The sequence below is a fragment of the Narcine bancroftii genome, chromosome 14 (assembly GCF_036971445.1).
Source record: "Narcine bancroftii isolate sNarBan1 chromosome 14, sNarBan1.hap1, whole genome shotgun sequence".
Taxonomy (NCBI): domain Eukaryota; kingdom Metazoa; phylum Chordata; class Chondrichthyes; order Torpediniformes; family Narcinidae; genus Narcine; species Narcine bancroftii.
Window position 1 is genome coordinate 33470680 of NC_091482.1, and position 19620 is coordinate 33490299.

The 19620-nt window shown below is 37.5% G+C and overlaps 1 long non-coding RNA gene across 1 annotated transcript in view; it reads right to left on the reverse strand.

Moving 5' to 3' along the window:
• Positions 1-5205: 5205 nt before the first annotated feature.
• Positions 5206-19620, reverse strand: part of LOC138749446 (uncharacterized) — a 31560-nt gene continuing 17145 nt past the window's right edge. Inside the window, exon 3 of the long non-coding RNA XR_011348643.1 lies at positions 5206-5397. This is a non-coding gene — a long non-coding RNA (uncharacterized lncRNA). The remainder of the gene's footprint in view (positions 5398-19620) is intronic.

A 19620-nucleotide genomic window follows, 5' to 3' on the forward strand; every position in this document is an offset into this window, starting at 1 on the left:
GCAAAATGTCTGAATATTTCACCAATCCCTTTGCACAATGCTTTGGTATTGGATGGATCAAATGGCTGGAAGAAAGTTTTATTATGCTCCTATCAACCCTTGTAGATTTACTGTTTTTATGCTGTCCAAGTATCCTCCATATCCCTTTTAGTGGTTATTATATTGTGATAAAAAAGAGGGAATGTGAAAGATTATATTTTTAAGTAATCCAGAAACAGCAATTATTAAGTAAAAGCACCACTGATTTTGTCTTAATTAAATACAGAACTCCCTAGCCTCAAAACCAGAGTTAGAAAAAAAAAACTATATGTTCGTGTTTATTGAAAGCAGATTCTCTGGTTTTCCCGAAGAGTTAAATTAGTAGTTAAATGAACAGTTCAATGCCACTTTAAATTGAACATTGTTAAACAGGTTGACAGAAGGCAGAAAACTCTCATCTCACTGTTATCTTTTCTTTGCTTTATACGTCTTGAAGATTTTATTAACTCTCCAGACTAATAATTAGCATTTCATAATTAATTCTTAAACCAAACTTACACAAGACATGGATGTTCAATATGTATTGAAGGCAAAACCTCTAGACATTACCTCAACTGTTTTTAAAACATGAAATATAAATAGAATTAACTGATAATATGGTTTGACGTCAGTGATTTTCATTTCTTAAGAGGGAGCCACAATGACAAGAGTTAACAAGGAACTGTAACAATATACCTTAAATGAATTCAAAGAGATATGCTTATCAACTAGTAAGAGATATACTGCCTAAACCTACCAAAAAGCCCCGTGCTATTTCACTGAGATCTTTGAGTAAGGTTCAATATTAACTAAGGTGACTCTGCTACCTGAACTTCATATGGCTCACTTCCACATCGTAATTTAATAAATCTGTAGTTCATGCTCTATAGCTCTCCCGTGTAATTTTCTATCTTGACATTGCAGTCTGACTATCACACCATGTCCTATCACTTCAGAATATGTTGAAGAATTAGTGCTGAAATGTGAAAATCTTTGGCCAGTATGACAGGATGTTTCATCTCTTCTGGCTTTGCTGCCCTACTAAGGCGCCCACCAACTCTTAAAACAACATTCTCGAAAATAGGGCTGAGTTTACAAATGCGGCTTGTCCTTTTGATATTCATTCCTTTTTTTCAGACTTAAAATTTCACCTGCAAATTTCTTCCTTTGGCAAAAATTTATTTTTATCCCAGCTTTAATTAATTCTTTAACTGTGAGATGTCCCTTTTTCTTATGTCTCAAGATTATCTGTTTTTCCTTCTGGTAGATTCTTTTGATGGATGTTATCCAAATGAAATTAAGAAAGAGTATTGTTTGTTTCTGCTACAATTCAGAAACCATCTTTTAAATCTGAGCATCCATGCTGTTGCCCTTTTCAAACTATTTCAGGATAAAGAAATAATGGATTAAATGGGTAACTGAATCCATTTGTTCAGACATTATCTGAACAGCATTTGCAGTCTTACTCCTGATTTTAGGGTCATCTGGTGAAATTGTCTTTAATTTATCAGGATTTAGAGGCCACTCCTTGTGAGGCAGTATAATTGGTTACACAGGTTATATATCACACCCCAAAAGTTAAAAAAAATGTTATCCAACAGTATCAGATAGATGTTTTTGAGGCCCTGACACCCACATTTCATTCTTCAGAAAAAACTGACTTTCAAACCTTAGGAAGCCAGACCTGCTGGATTGTTAACCGTATTAATATCTCCACTGTAATGGACATGAGATTTTTTTTTAATCAATTTCCATATTTCTGTTAGCCGCAGAATTTTGAAATCTTGTGTTTTTATTGTTTTTTTAGTGATGTTAATTTTTTTATTTTTCACACAAACATTTCCCTTTTGAATATACACAATGGCATTTTCTTCCCCCTCCCTGCCCTCCCCACTCCCCCCTCCAAACCCATTAAACATTCAACATATACAATACAATAAAGCCTTTAAAACAATGTCATCACACAATGAAAATAAACAAGAAAATTGTGTCATCTACTTTTACACACTGGGTCAGGTCATTTCATCTTCTTCTCATTCTATAATTTTAGTGGGTGGAGGTCTGCGGTAGGCTTTCTCTGTTGTGTTCCATGTAGAGTTCCCAAATTTGTTCAAATAATGTGACTTTATTTTTTAAATTATATGTTATTTTTTCCAATGGAATACATTTATTCATTTCCATGTACCATTGCTGTATTCTCAGACTCTCTTCTGATTTCCAAGTGGACATTATACATTTTTTTGCTGCAGCTAAGGCTAAAATAATAAATCTTTTTTGCGCTTCATCCAGTTTGAGGCCTAATTCTTTACTTCTTATATTACTTAGAAGAAAGATCTTTGGATTTTTTGTTATGTTGCTTTTTGTGATTTTATTTAATACCTGATTTAGATCTTCCCAAAACTTTTCCACTTTCTCACATGCCCAAATTGCATGTACTGTTGTTCCCATTTCTTTCTTACAGTGAAAACATCTATCTGATAATGTTGGATCCCATTTATTTAAACTTTTGGGGTGTGATATATAGCCAGTGTAACCAATTATACTGTATCATGCATAACCTTGCGTTTATTATATTCTTCATAGTTCCAGATCATAACATAAAAATGTTTCATTTTTTATCTTTATGTTTAAATCTTTTTCCCACTTTTGTTTGGGTTTATAGCTTATTTCATAATTTTCCTCTTGCAGCTTGATGTACATGTTTTTAATAAATTTTTTTATTATCGTTGTTTCTGTAATCACATATTCAAAGCTGCTTCCTTCTGGTAATCTCAGTCTGCTTCCCAATTTGTCCTTTAAGTAGGTTTTCAGTTGGTGGTATGCAAACATTATGCCATGAGTTATTCCATATTTGTACTTCATTTGTTCAAATGATAATAAATTATTTCTCAAAAAACAATTTTTTATTCTTTTAATTCCTTTTCTCTCCCATTCTCTAAAAGAAAGGTTATCTATTGTGAAAGGGATTATCTGATTTTGCGTTAATAATAATTTTGATAGTTGGTAATTTGTTTTTTATTCTTTCTACGTGAATTTTCTTCCATATGTTGAGTAAATGGTGCAGTACTGGTGAACTTGTATATTGCACCAGTTTTTCATTCCACTTATAAAGTATATGTTCTGGCACCTTCTCCCCTATTTTATCTAGCTCTATCTTGGTCCAATCTGGTTTTTCCCTTGTTTGATAAAAATCTGATAAATACCTTAATTGTGCTGCTCTATAATAATTTTTTCAAGTTTGGTAGCTGCAAACCACCTTGTTTGTACCATTCTATTAATTTATCTAACACTATCCTCAGTTTCCTCCCCTTTCCATAAGAATTTCCTATTATTCTCTTTAGTTAATTGAAGAATTTATCTGTTAAGGGAATTGTTAACGATTGAAATAGGTATTGTACCCTTGGGAAGATATTCATTTTAATGCAATTTAATTGTGGTTTTATTGTTGATGTATTTGAGCACACGCTTATCTGAAAAACCTCACAAAGATAAGCGTATACAGAGCCGTTGTCATACCCACACTCCTGTTCGGCTCCGAATCATGGGTCCTCTACCGGCACCACCTACGGCTCCTAGAACGCTTCCACCAGCGTTGTCTCCGCTCCATCCTCAACATCCATTGGAGCGCTCACACCCCTAACGTCGAGGTACTCGAGATGGCAGAGGTCGACAGCATCGAGTCCACGCTGCTGAAGATCCAGCTGCGCTGGATGGGTCACGTCTCCAGAATGGAGGACCATCGCCTTCCCAAGATCGTATTATATGGCGAGCTCTCCACTGGCCACCGTGACAGAGGTGCACCAAAGAAAAGGTACAAGGACTGCCTAAAGAAATCTCTTGGTGCCTGCCACATTGACCACCGCCAGTGGGCTGATAACGCCTCAAACCGTGCATCTTAGCGCCTCACAGTTTGGCGGGCAGCAGCCTCCTTTGAAGAAGACCGCAGAGCCCACCTCACTGACAAAAGGCAAAGGAGGAAAAACCCAACACCCAACCCCAACCAACCAATTTTCCCTTGGAACCGCTGCAATCGTGTCTGCCTGTCCCGCATCGGACTGGTCAGCCACAAACGAGCCTGCAGCTGACGTGGACTTTTTACCCCCTCCATAAATCTTCGTCCGCGAAGCCAAGCCAAAGAAAGAAATTTGAGCACAGAGGTGCTATCAGTCTAAAATGTAGAGTTTTGTTAGTTTCATCTGCAACTCTTTTTTCAACAATCTGCTTGCCATGGTAGCAGCTGTCAACTCCATTCGAGGGATAGTGATTTATTTCAATGGAGCCACTCCGGCCTTTCCCATTGCAAATTCACAATGTACCTGATTCTTGCTATCATGCAGTAATAGGTGACTAACAGTTCTGTAACCATCTTCACATGAATCAGCAAAATGATGCAATTAGGCAGATGTTAAAATTCCAAAATTTGTGGGTTTGAAGCATCTGTCAATCTTGAAGTCTTCCAGCTTCTGAAGATCATGCATTCAACACGTCCATTCTGGTACAATGGACAATGGTATCTCATCATCCCAACCAATCCTCTTCATACTCAAATCTTTCAGGATCTTCTTGGCAGTCATGACTACTGGTCCCAATATTCCTGGAGGATCATATGTTAAATTGACTGTTGATTGAATCCCCCTTCTTGTGAGAGGTTGGTCTTTCAAAATTATTTTAAACTTAAAAATGTCACTTTGAAAGCATCATTGTACATCTAACACCCTTTCAACAGGAAGGTTCTCATGGTCTGTCCAAATTCTTCATTTCTTTTGCTCTCTCTCTTTCAGGTATGTATCCAATATTACTTGTCCATTTGGTAAGTAGAAAGCTTTCTTTGAAACAGATCATCTTTAACACATCATAAAGAGTTATTGCTTCTTTTACTGTGAGACAGTCATAGAGCTTGAAAGCCAAATTGTTCCATATTGTCCAAACTTCCTAAGATCAGAATTTGCACAACTTTGATGAAGTCGCTGCAAATAGATGCCCTGTTGGTATATATCATGGAAACCTGGGACTATTTTAAGCTAGAGCATGAACACTAACACTGTAAGTACGGCATCACACTTGAGAGTGGTGCATGCACGGTGAGACACATACGCGATCCAGTAGCTGAATGTGAGTAAAGAAATATGCTGTTAAACTTGCAAGCCTTTCTAGTGTTTATTAAGACCTCTGATGGTACAACCGGTCACAACACCTGTCATTCTGTATTCCACCATGACTGTAGTCTCCATCAGGCCACCAAAGGAATCATAACAAGTCAAGGTGTTCATTCGGTACCTTCACCTGGTGGAACGTTGCTTCAATGTCTGCAGTAATGATGACAAGTTCTTCATAGAATCTAGTCAAAACTCCTATCAACGTATTTATCATATCAGGACCCTGTGAGAGATGAAAATTTAGTGAAACTCTTGAAATGTTGCTCCACAATCAAACATCACACAAAGATTTTCCTTCAGTAGATCCAAACCCCATGGGGCAGTAAGTACCATTTTTTGCCATCACTAGTTCCAAGATATCATCTGGTACTTTCTCTGTCTAACCTTTAAGTATCAGACCAGACATGCTTTTGGTTTAGTCTGAATGAAAGGAAGAATCTTTCTTGAATCTTCTCTTTAAATTTTTAAATCAAGTATGTTGCTTGATTACACTTCTATTATCAGCTATACATATTTCCCTTTTCTTCAAAGGTAATTCAATGCATTAATAATCATTAGCCAGTTTGGAAGATATTGACACCGATTCCAAGAACTGCTAATTTTCCTTTGAAGGTTCTTGGTCGTCCCTGAAAGTCATTCTTGAACAATTGCTTCTAAACCTTGTCAAGCTTAACAAGCAATATCCTGTTGACACTTATAGCCGAATGATTTTGAACCTCTTTTCTTTCATCTAATGGTCCATTAATCATCCAACAAAGCATAGTTTTGACAGTGTAAGGTCCATCTCCCTCATTCCTTATCATGTTTAGTGGTTTCAGAGCTTTTGGTACATCTGAAACAATCAGCAACTCAACGTACATTTTTCAAATGCGTCCATTGTTCAATGTCATTTTGATGCTGTGTGTTTCCTTTATATGCAGGCATAGTTTTCTGAGTGTATATGCCTGGGAGTTCACAAAAATCGTTACTATTCAGAAGATTCTTGTTGGTTTTCAAAGGGAGATTTGTTGCTTATTGGACACAAACGGATTCCTTCCAACCAGCCACTTCAATGTCTTGTGGAAAAAATTTGCCCCATCAGGGTTTTCCAGATGATAACCTCTTTCTTTCAGGTAACCACAGAGTTCCTTTTCTGTTCCCTTATTTCAAGTGAAACATTATATAGCCAGCCATCTCCTCTTATATGGACCACAAGAGCTTTGTCCAGGCTGAACTCACAACCTGTCTTCAAAATGGGGGTTTTCCACAAGTTTGCCAGCCTGTCATATTCCAGTCCCAGCTGCTGCAGCTGAACTGTGGAACTGAATTCTCTCTCTCTCTCTCTCAGATAAAACCACATGACCCTCTTAGAACAGCAAACTACATTCAGACAGACTTCAGCACCAGACCCAGTCTTCCGAGTCTGTTCATCTGTTGCTTTCCAAAACAATAATCCATTACTCCACAGGCATGTCCAATTAACACCTACTTGTGAAGTCTCTATAGGCATTCTTCAAAGGTTTTGCAAAGGCACTCAGAGCCTGGACTGTCTGGTTTGAGCAGAGTTCTGGCATTTTAAATGAGATCCGTTTTGAAGTGTTTGTATCAGTGTGTGACCTAACTAAAAATCCCACAATCTATCTTCCAAAAACATATCTATGTGTAAAATAACATAATCCGTCACAGTACCTTTGATAATTCCATACACTAGATCTGTGATAATGTCCTCTTGCCCTTCAATGAACTTCAGTAAATCATTAAAAGTAGCCATTTCATCATATTTTTTCTGGTATTCAACAATTTGACCTCCATAATTCTCTCATCTGGATGGGTAATTTATTTACAATGATTAGCATGTATTAGGTATGTCAATCTCTCGAAGATGGCCAATCTCTGTCATGATATTGCAACATTCTCTCAGAAAGAGGGAGTAAGCTTTGTTTACCCTTTGTGTCATCTGGTCTTATTAACAATCATGAAGGAGCTTTTTGTACATAAGCTGTAGAAATTATAGACTTGTAGCCAAATGCTTCTTCAGTAATGATCTAGCCTGTTTGAATCCTGCATTAGGAGCCATATGTTGGCAACACTTTACAAGATCTTGTGGTGGTCCTCTCATGAACTGCTAGTTTTCAAAGCTTTTCATAAACGCTTGGTATTCAAGGCGGGGGTGGGGGGGGGTCACCATCAAAAATTGGAATCTCTCTCTTGGGAAGAGAGGAGAGAGTCTGTGATTCTATTAATGATGTAGCTATCTCTTCTTGTCTTGTCGTGCCTGGCATACGTTACTTTATTCACCTGGACTTCTAATACCTGCTGGGAGCGCCTGGACTGATTCTCCATATGATGGCATTTGGCTTACATCTCTGTACAATGGGATCATCATTAGGCTTGAGATCTGGCACTTTGCCTTAACCTGATTAATTTGGGAACTTGCATGTCTCATAACCATGGCACTGGCTCAGCCCTGTTCCTCAATCTGTCTAGTTCATGACAAAGCACGTCATGTGCCCATAGCACTGGCTCAGCACCATGTCCCCTCTTCTTTTCCTGTTCTTCCTCAAAATGGGACGCTTTAGATAATTTACTTTGAGCACCAGACACCGCTGAGCCATCGCCCAGTAGCTCCATTTGGCTTTATAATCACACTTACTCCCTTCTTAGCTGCTCCTGCTGCCGTTCCTTTTCCATCTGCAGTTGCTGCCATTCCTGCTCCTCCTCCTTTCGTAACTGCTCCTCTTCGTAGCTGCACCTGTTATTCTTACCTGATCCTCCCATTCCTCTAACTTGAAGCATTGTTTTTTTTTTCCCACTTCAAGAGCTCCCCGTGTCCACCTGAATTTTTAGGCATATAAATTCAGTACCTGACGCTCTGGAGCCTGATCTAGAACTCCTCTTGCTTTCAGTATTTGACACACTATCATTAGGTTGCCTTAATATCTGACCCTGTGTTGTGAGTGAGGAAACAGGTTTGGCAGGTCTCAAAGGCAAGGACTCTGAATACAGCTTTACTGTAGTGAAGGATTTTATTTACAGAAGACAAGTGTGGGAAAATGGTAAATGATGCAGCACACACACACCTACAGTTTATACCAGCTGTGGGAAAGAAATAGCAGGCAATTAATAACGAACGTGGGGAAAATAGTGTGGGAACTAAATACACACACACACACACACACACACACACACACACACACACACACACACACACACACACACAAATCACTACGATTCCCCACCACCCCTATACTCAATGCGGGCACGGCCCTATGCTACAAGGGACACTAATTAAATACTCCCAACCTTTTTAACAGTGCACATCTTACCAATAGTTTCTCCAGCGCCCTTCCACATTTCTAGGCCTGGTGTGAAGCAGGGTGGTCTCAAGCTGGCAAAGTGAGAGAACAAAGAGCACATGGTGCTGGAGGGTCAAGCCCATATCATTTCTAGGCACCCAATGATTCAGTGGCAGGAGGGTTAATCCAATTACAACAGCCAATGGCCCAAGTACAGGCAGGCTGAAGAGTCCAGATAATTTACACCGAGGTGTGCACTAATGGGTGGGGCCGAACCAAACCTTGACTGGTAGCTGGTAACAAGGTGGGGGCAGTGCTGTCATGTGACAGCCACAACCCTTCCCAATACACCCTGCCTCCATTTTGGGTTGCCCATCCTCCTCACCGCCATTTTGTGGCTGATCTTAGTTTCTATTAATGTTTTTTGCAGTAATTCTGTGGGATCTGTATTCCCAGCTACTGTAGCCTTCTCCTTAATCAGTCTTGCTTGAAGAGTTACTTTGTTTCCACATCTCTAATTGCCACCTTTGCAATTCTTCTATAAGTTCCTTTTTCTTCTTCTTCTAGACAGCTGTCCTCTTATCCAGAAGTCGATTGTCGCACCCTGATATCAAACATGCACAACAATTACTCCAAAGCCAAAACAGTCTTCATAGGACCCAGCGGCAGATTCACCAAACGGTGTTCTAATTTGCAATAAGGCTTACTGCTTCTTCAGTGGTCCTGGTGCTGTGATGTTTGTGCCTCCTTCTTCAATATGCTCTAAACATTGCCCAGTCGATTTCGTCTGAATTCCACAACCAATTTCCATCTTTCTATGTCTTCAATTTCATCTTCTGTTGACTAATGAGTCAATAGGCTCTTTATTGACTAAATGTCAATAGACTAATTTTATTCACTAATGAGTCAATAATCCAAATGTTATTGGCTAAATATTGTGACTATCTTCCTTTATAATCCTTGGGAAAGAATTGAGTGCTGTTTATGACTCGTTCAAAAATAAGGTCTGTATTAAAATTACCTTGTGCATTTCACAGTTTATTAATACATATCAAAGTGAAATTTCCAATTAAAGAAACAGTAAAACCCAACTGGACCCAAAATGCTGATAACCACCCAACCAAGGTCAGTACACAAGCAAGGAGAGAAAGCAGCCTGACAATGACAACAGCTCTGAAGATGACAAAACAACAGCTGCAGTCTTGAACATCTGAAAGATAATTGAAAAAGCAGCAATTTATATTCAACTAAAAATAAAAAACGAACCTCTGAAAATGGAATTCGACACAGGGCCTGCAGTGTCTCTAATGCCATTACATTTAAAGCAACACTTGCTACCACTCCTCCCGGTGAAAACAACTGAAATAACAGCAAGATCTGTTTTGGGAGACAAAATCAAAGTGTTTGGGAAATGTTCAGTCAAGGTATAATACAGGCAATAACAACCAAAAACACTATTCCTCTACACTGTAGAATCCCAGAGACTAGCATTTTTAGCAGAAACTGGCTACAACACATTCCCCTAGACTGGCTGGAGATCAGTTCAATACTGACTGTAAACCATGAAGACAACACCCAGCCAGAACTCAACCAAATCCTCAATGACCATGCCATGGTCTTCCATCAAGGGTTGGGAAAGATCAAAGGGGTTCAAAGCAAACTGCAAATAAAAGAGAATGTGGAACCAAAGTTCATCAAAGCCAGAACAGTACCATTTGCAATGAAAGGAAAAAATGAAGCTGGATTAAATAATGTTACAGAGTTCTGTGTTGTGTATTGTGTGGTTGTATGTTAAAAAGTGACAGTTTGCCTTAGAAAGCCAAGGTGAAGGTGGACTGCTGAGGGAGTGGGAGACGAACTGAGCATGTGCAGAAAATGATCTAAAAATTTCTGGACTTGGACGATAAACCACCACTGGGCGTGCTATGGAGTGGAAGATGGCCCAGAGCATGAGTCATGGTCTGGAAGACAGTTTAGAATGTTGGGATTTCAAAAAGGGATGAACATTCCGAAGGCAGCCAGAAGGATCCAGATCAAGTCAGTTGTTCCTCTCTCTGCAAGCAACACTAGACATCTCCAAATTCTCTCTCTCAAAGATCTTTTGGCTTCAATTACCAAACAAACTGAATTTTGTTTATGACCTTTGCTTCGGTTGAGATCAAGGTTTTGTGAGTCTTGTGTGTTTTGTGTCTAAGTTTATCTGTGGGCTAGTTGGAAGTGTAGCTTAGACTTTATTTACATATGGCTGGGGAATTACATATTAGACTTTAATTACATATAGCTGGGGAATTTATTAGTTTTACACTGTTATAGAAATTTGCATAGCAACCAGTGGGCATTGTTATAAAAGGGGAGATTTTGAATTAAAGTTTGAAGATAAATTTTTTGTTAATAAAGTAATTGTTCATCTTTACCCCTGTGTGATCTGCCTTCTTTGTGGTTGTTGGTTTGATTTAGGAACATAATTTGGGGATATCATTCGGGATCAAACCAATTTGGAAGCTTTAGGGGTGATTAAGTTGTGCTTAGTTATCAGTCGTCTGAGTTTGACTCAACCTCCAGTTTGAAATTAAACATAAACGGTGAGTGTATAAATCACCAGCAGAAAAACCAGCAACTATGAATATTGACCAGTTCATAGTGAACCCTTCAGTGGTTAATTTAAAAATGGCTAAAAAGTCAGAACTGATGGTTATAGTTGCCAAGTTAAAACTTCTTACAGTAAGAACTGGGATGAAAAGAAAGGAAATTGCCCGAAAGATTGTAAAGCACTATGTAGGAAAGGGGGTATTTGAAGAAGCTGCATTAGAATAGTTTCCAAAGGAGAAAACTTCAGAGGAAGTAAAGTTGGCTTTGAGAAAACTAGAGTTAGAAGAAAAAAGAGAGGCAGAAAGGAAAGCCGAACAAGAAGCAGTAAGTCAGGCAGAAATGGAAGAAAGGGCAGCCACAAGGGAGGAGAGAGAGAAAGAATGGAAGCATGAGCCACATTCTACATTAACTACATTAAAGCTGACCCAAACCCAAGGAGAGGGAGAAGCCCAAAACCCATGTTCTGGTCAGGAGGAAAGGTTTATGGTCAGCAAAGAAGTAAGGTTAGTTCCTCCATTTGTGGAAGCTGAAATAGACCAGTATTTCCAGCATTTTGAGAAAGTAGCTGTAAATTTAAAATGGCCACCAGACCAGTGGTCACTCCTGCTACAAAGTGTTCTTAAAGGGAAAGCCCAACAAATGTATTCGTGTCTCATGATTCAACAAGCATCTGATTATGAATTTGTAAAGCAGGCTATACTCTGATCTTATGAACTGGTCCCAGAGGCTTATAGACAAAAGTTCAGGAGTTTAAAAAATGCAGCAACTCAATCTTACCTGGATTTTGTGTGATTTGATCGGTGGTGTGTTGCAATGAAAGTAGAAAATAACTTTGATTTATTGAGAGAAATCATTCTGATTGAGGAGATTAAAAATTGTGTTACTGATGATATTCAAGTGTACTTGGCAGAGAAAAATATAAAAACTTGGCAAGAATTGGCTAAATTCACGGAGGAATATGCTTTAACCCATAAGCCCAAGTGGACACCAGGGAAAACCTTTCAAAGGAATACTGCTGATTATCCAAGTAGAGTAGAAAGAAAATCTAGAAGTGAGGTTAAAGGAAGAGAGGAAGAGAAATAGGTGAAGGAAAGATTTTTGAGTGTTATTTGCCATTATTGTAAGAAGCCATGGCACATAATAGCAAATTATCCTGTACTGAAAAGGAAGAAAGGAAAAGGCATGGTACCAACTGCCTGTGTTCAGAGTGAGAAAGTTAGGGATATTTTTAAACCATTCATGACTGAAGGTTTCATTTCGGTTAAAGAAGGATCCAATCAAGTGCCAGTTAAAATCCTGTGGGATACTGGAGTAGCCCAATCGCTTGTGTTAGGCAACGTTTTGAATTTTGGTGAGGAGACCGATACTGGAGATGTGAATTTAATTAAAGGCATTGGTGATGAAGCAGAGCCGATACCTTTGCATAGAATAGTGATGAAATCAGACTTAGTTAATGGCCTGGTTACGATAGGGATAAGATCAAGTCTGCTGGTGGATGGAGTTTCTCTTTTGTTAGGCAATGATTTAGCAGAGGGTAAAGTCATACCTGCGGTGAAACTCACAAGTAAGCCATTGGTTTATGAGTCCGAAAAGGATTTGGAAATCTGCCCTGCATGTGCCATTACTAGAGCCATGTCTAGAAAAAAGGTAGAGGTAGAGATAGTCTGTGATGATCCTGTAGTGGAGGCAAGCATTGAGGACAAACCTAAGGATCCATCTTTGCTGTTGTCAAGAGAAGAATTAATAGCCAGAAAAAAGCATGATCCTGATCTTGTGGTTAGCTATGAACTGGGATAAGAGATAAGATTCTGTCTAACCAGGAAATTGAACCTGTGCCAATAGATTACTTTGTTCAAGATGGAATTTTGATGAGAAAGTGGAGACCACGGGTAATACTGGGCGGTAGTAAGGCAAGTTGTAATTTCCAAAACTTACAGGAATGAAATATTAAAGTTGGCTAATAGTACACTCAGAGATAATCTTGGAGTGAAGAAGATGGTAGAAAAGATAAGGAAACAGTTTTATTGGCCGAAATTAAGAAAGGATGTTGTGAACTTTTGTAGAACCTGTCACACTTGTCAGCTGGTGGGCAAGCCTAATCAAGGACCACCAGTGGCACCTTTACAACTTATCCCGGCTTTCGGGGAGCCCTTCTCAAAAGTGATAGTGGATTGTGTTGGCCCATTCCCAAAAACCAAAGCGGGAAATGAATATTTGTTAACATTCATGTGCACAGCCTCAAGGTTTCCAGAGGCTATTCCCCTGAGAAACATTAAAGCAAAGACGATTGTGAAGGCTATGCTAAAACTTTTCACTCTTTGGCCTACCAAGGGAAATTCAATCAGACCAAGGGAAATTCAATCGGACCAAGGGAGCAATTTTATGTCTGGAATATTTCAACAGGTGGTGTATGAATTGGGAGCCCATCAAATTGTGTCGTCTGCCTATCATCTTGAAAGTCAAGGGGCCTTGGAAAGGTTCCAGTTAATTGTGAAAAATATGATGAGGGCTTATTACGTGGAAAATAATAAGGATTGGGATGAAGGAATCCATTTGTTATTGTTTGCTGTTAGAGAGGCAACTCAGAATTCTCTTGGCTTTAGTCTTTTTGGTCATGAAGTCAGGGGTCTATTACTATTGTTTTTTATATATTTTTTTTATTTTTCACACGATGAACCATATCAACCAAAATACATACAAACATTTCCCTCTTAAATATACACAATGGTAATTTTCTCCCCTGTTTTCCCCTCTCCCTTCCCTCCCCCTCCAAACCCCCTCCAAAACCATTAAGCATTCAACATATACAATACAATAAAACCATTAAAAAATGTCATCACACAATGATAAATAAACAAGAAAAATGTGTCATCTACTTTTACACATTGGATCAAGTCATTTTGTCTTCTTATCATTTTAGGGGGTGGAGGTCTGAGGCAAGCCCTCTCTGTTATGTTCCACATACGGTTCCCAAATTTGTTCAAATAATATGACTTTATTTTTTAAACTATATGTTATTTTTTTCCAATAGAATACATTTATTTATTTCCATGCACCATTGCTGTATTCTCAGGCTCTCTTCCGATTTCCAAGTTGACATTATACATTTTTTTGCTACAGCTAAGGCTATCATAATAAATCTTTTTTGCGCTTCATCCAGTTTGAGGCCTAATTCAATACTTCTTATATTACTTAGAAGAAAGATCTCTGGATTTTTTGGAATGCTGTTTTTTGTGATTTAATTTAATATCTGATTTAGATCTTCCCAAAACTTTTTCACTTTCTCACATGCCCAAATTGCATGTACTATTGTACCCATTTCCTTCTTACAGCGCAAACATCTATCTGATACATTGGATAACATTTTTTAAAATTTTGGGGCGTCATATATAACCTGTGTAACCAATTATACTGTATCATGTGTAACCTTGTGTTTATTATATTCTTCATAGTTCCAGAATGTAACTTTTCCCATATTTCATTTTTTATCTTTATGTTTAAATCTTTTTCCCACTTTTGTTTGGGTTTATAGCTTATTTCATCATTTTCCTTCTCTTGCAGCTTGATGTACATGTTCATTATAAATATTTTAATTATCATTGTGTCTGTAATCACATATTCAAAGCTGCTTCCTTCTGGTAATCTCAGTCTGTTTCCCAATTTATCCTTTAAATAAGCTTTCAGTTGATGATATGCAAACATTGTAGCATGAATTATTCCATATTTGTACTTCAATTGTTCAAATGTTAATAAATTATTTCCCAAAAAACAATTTTCTATTCTTTTAATTCTTTTTCTCTCCAATTCTCTAAAGGAAAGGTTATCTATTGTGAAAGGGATTAGTAGATTTTGCGTCAATAATGATTTTGGTATTTGGTAATTTGTTTTTTTTTTCCTTTCTAAGTGAATCTTCTTCCATATATTGAGTAAATGATCCAGTACTGGTGAGCTTTTATACTGTACCAGTTTTTCATCACACTTATAAAATATATGTTCCAGTACCTTCTCCCCTATTTTATCTAGCTCTATCTTATTCTGTTTTTCCCTTGACTCATAAAAATCTGATAAATATCTTAATTGTGCTGCTCTATAATAATTTTTAAAGTTTGGTAACTGTAAACCACCTTGGTTGTACCACTCTGTTAATTTATCTAACACTATCCTTGGTTTCCCCCCTTTCCACAAAAATTTCCTTATTATTCTCTTCAGTTCATTAAAGAATTTCTCTGTTAAGGGAATTGGTAATGATTGAAATAAGTATTGTATCCTTGGGAAGACATTCATTTTAATGCAATTTACCCTCCCTATGAACATTAGCGATAATTCTTTCCAATGTTCTAAGTCTTCCTGCAATTTCTTTATTAGTGGCTGATAATTTAAATTGTACAAGTGACTTAAATTATTATCTAAGCTAATACTAAGGTATCGGATTGCTTGTGTTTGCCATTTAAATGGTGATTCTTTTTTAAATACTGTATAATCCGCCTTATCCATTGGCATCACTTCACTTTTATTTGCGTTGATCTTGTACCCCGATATTTCTCCATACTCCTTCAATTTCTTGTGTAGTTCTTTTATTGATATTTCTGGTTCTGTTAAGTATACTATGATGTCATCTGCAAATAAACTGATTTTATACTCTTTCTCCTTTATTTTTATCCCTTTTATTTTATTTTCTGTTCTTATCAGTTCTGCCAATGGTTCTATTGCAAAAGCGAACAGTGAGGGAGATAATGGACATCCCTGCCTAGTTGACCTACTTAACACCCTGTCAAAGGCTTTTTCTGTGTCTAAAGCAACAACCTCTGTTGGCATCTTATTTCCTTGAACTGCATGAATTAAATTAATAAATTTGCAGATATTATCTGCCATTCATCTTTTCTTAATAAATCCAGTTTGGTCTTGTTTTACTATTTTTGATACATGATCGGCCAATCTGTTTGCTAATAAATTTGCTATTAACTTATAATCTGAATTAAGTAGAGATATTGGTCTCTATGATGCTGGTGTTAGTGGATCCTTCCCCGTCTTTGGTATTACTGTAATTATTGCTGTCTTACATGAATCTGGCAAGTTTTGTGTTTCTTCTATTTGGTTCATTACTTCCAGGAGAGGAGGAATTAATAACTCTTTAAATGTTTTATAGAATTCTATTGGGAATCCATCCTCTCCAGGCATTTTATTGTTCGGCAGCTTTTTTAATATATCCTATATTTCAAATGGCTTTAACAGTTTGTTTTGTTCCTCTTCTTGCAATTTTGGCAGTTCAATTTTAGCTAAAAACTCTTCTATTTTATCATCTTACCACTCATCCTCAGTTTGGTATAATTGTTCATAAAATTCCTTAAAATTCTCATTAATTATTGGATTATATGTAATTTGTTTGTCCTTTTTCCTTGATGTTAATACAGTTCTTTTAGCTTGTTCTGTTTTAAGTTGCCAGGCTAATAGTTCGTGTGTTTTTTCACCTAGTTCATAATACTTTTGCTTTATTTTCATTATGTTCTTCTCCACCTTATTCGTTTGTAATGTTTCGTATTTTATTTTTTGTCCGCAAATTCTCTTCTTTTTGTTATCTCATCCCTTTTTGCTAGTTCCTTTTCTGTACTTACTATCTCCCTTTCCAACTGCTCTATTTCCTGATTGTAGTTCTTTTTCATCTTAGTTACATAACTTATTATCTACCCTCTAATGAAGGCTTTCATTGCATCCCATAATATAAATTTGTCTTTCACTGATTCTGTATTTATTTCAAAGTACATTTTAATTTGGTGTTCAATAAACTCTCTAAATTCCTGTCTTTTAAGTAGCATGGAGTTTAACCTCCATCTATATGTTCTTGGTGGGATGTCCTCCAGTTCTATTGGTAATAACGGGGCAAATGATCAGATAGCAACCTAGCTTTATATTCAGTTTTCCTAACTCTCCCTTGAATATGGGCTGACAACAAAAACATATCAATCCTTGAGTATGTTTTAAGCCTACTCGAATAATATGTAAAATATAGCTCTTGGGTGCTGCCTCCTCCATATATCCATAAGTTTCATTTCCTGCATTGATTTAACCATAAATTTGGCCACTTTATTCTTTTTGCTTGTTTTTTGTCCAGTTTTATCCAACATTGGGTCCAAATTAAGGTTAAAATCCCCTCCTATCAATATATCCCCCTGCGTATTTACAATCTTCAAAAAAATATCTTGCATAAATATATTGAGCAAATTCCAAAATTCTGAATATATCTGACACTTTATCATTACATACCTCCCTGCTGGATCTATTATTTCCTCCTTTATTTTGATTGGTACATTTTTATTAATTAATATAGCTTCACCTCTAGCTTTTGAATTATATGATGCTGCCGCTACGAGCCCTACCCAGTCTCTCCTTAATTTATTATGTTCCACTTCAGTTAGATGTGTTTCCTGCACAAATGCTATGTCTATTTTTTTCTTTTTTCAGTAAACTTAATAGCCTCTTGTCTTTAATTTCGTTATGTATTCCATTAATATTTATAGTTATATAAATATCTCATATCCTGTTTACACCTCATTTCCGCTTCCTCAACACCACCATTCCCCTTTTCCCCATTTTCATCTCTGTTTTCCCTTTTAAAACTCAATGTATGACAACACATTTAAAACATAAAATACTTCAACAATTCCCACATGCAATATTCCCTTAGCCCCAAATGACCTCTCTGAGTTGCCCCTTATCCCTTGCCGGACAACCGCAACTCCATTTGGATTGTGAACCCACTCGCAAGCATCAACTGATTTTGCAGTGACGGTTATTCTCTCCCACCCAACCCTCTCCAGAAAATACTTTTTTTTACACATATAACAAAATTCACCCTCTTTTTTTTCCCCTTACTTCCTTTCTTCCCTTCTCTTTCCCTTCCTTGGGTCTTACATATACATTATTTTTACATTTTTATATATACTTAATCGCCATTCTTCATTCTTGTTACAACTCTTCATCTCTCCTTCTGTCATGCAGGCATTCTGCAAATTCTTGTGCTTCCTCCGGATCCGAGAACAGTCTGTTTTGCTCCCCAGGGATAAATATTTTAAGCACAGTTGGATATCTTAACATAAATTTATAACCTTTTTTCCATAGGATCGATTTTGCTGTATTAAACTCCTTCCTCTTCTTTAAGAGTTCAAAACTTATCTCTGGGTAAAAAAATATTTTTTGACCCTTGTATTCCAATGGTTTATTGTCTTCTCTAATTTTATTTCTCACCCGCTCCAGTATATTTTCTGTTGTCGTGTATCTCAAAAATTTTACTAAGATGGATCTTGGTTTTTGATGTGTCAGTGGTTTCGGAGCTAGTGTTCTGTGTGCACTTTCTATTTCCATTCCTTCTTGTATTTTTGTCATTCCCAGGAACCTTTGGAATCCATTCTTTTATGAATTCCTTCATATCTGTGCCTTCTTCATCTTCCTTTAGGCCCATTATTTTTATGTTGTTTCGCCTAGTATAATTTTCCAATATATACATTTTCTGAGCTAACAACTCTTGTGAGTCTAACTTTTTTTATCACTTTCTTCCAATTTTATTCTTAAGTCATTCACTTCCATTTCTATAGCGTTTCCCGCTCTTCCACATTTTCTACTCTTTTCCCTATTTTTGTCATGACCAGCTCTAATCTATTCACTTTATCTTCTGTACTTTTCATTTTCCTTTTAATTTCACTAAATTCTAATGTCAACCATTCTTTTAATGCTCTCATTTGTTCTATATTCTGTCCATCTATTTTACCTTCTATTTCTCTGTGCAGATCTTGGACTTCTTCTTCCTCTTGTTCTGTGTCTGTATCTGTGTTTGTGTCTTCTTCTCTTCCTTGTATCTGTGTCTCTTCTGACTTTCCTGATGAGTTGCTTGTCTCACTTTCCTGGGCATCTTGCTTGGCTTCTTGCTGTTGGTCCTCTTCTGGGCTACTCATCTGTTGAGCCTCCTGCTGCTGCTCTTCTTCCCTTTCACTCCCTTTCCTGTCGCTTTCCTCTTCTTCCAGCTGAGAACGCTGGTGTCGGGTGTCCCTCAGCCCATTGCGTTGTGTTTACTTGCTCCTTGGCTGAGCCCCCCTCCTGTCAGTGTTCTCTTTCTCCTTAGTAAGCGCACTGCGCATGCATGACTCCTTGCGCATGTGCGTTGCACACTTTTGTTTGGCTCAGAGAACCATTTTTGCAGTCCAGTGGTCGGGGGGTCGCGACTCTACGGGGTCGTCACCAACCTCGGAGAATGGGCTCTTTTCTCCATGATGGCTTCCTGTTCCTTCATGTAGGTAAGGCCTTCTCCTTTCTCTTCCAGCATCTTTTTTTCCCGTTGATTTACTTTTCTTTCTTGGGTGCCATTTTCTTTCTTTTCTCTACAACTTTATCTGTTATTTGTTATATTTTGTATTTCTTGAACTTTGCATTTTTTCATTTTATTTCTTCTTTTCTGGAGAGGGCTGGTATTCCCCTACCGGCCACTACTCCATCACGTGACTCCTCGGTCCATTACTATTGTTGAAGGAATAGTGGATACATAATGATATACAATCAAATCTGTTGGATTATGTTTTCAAATTTAAAAACAG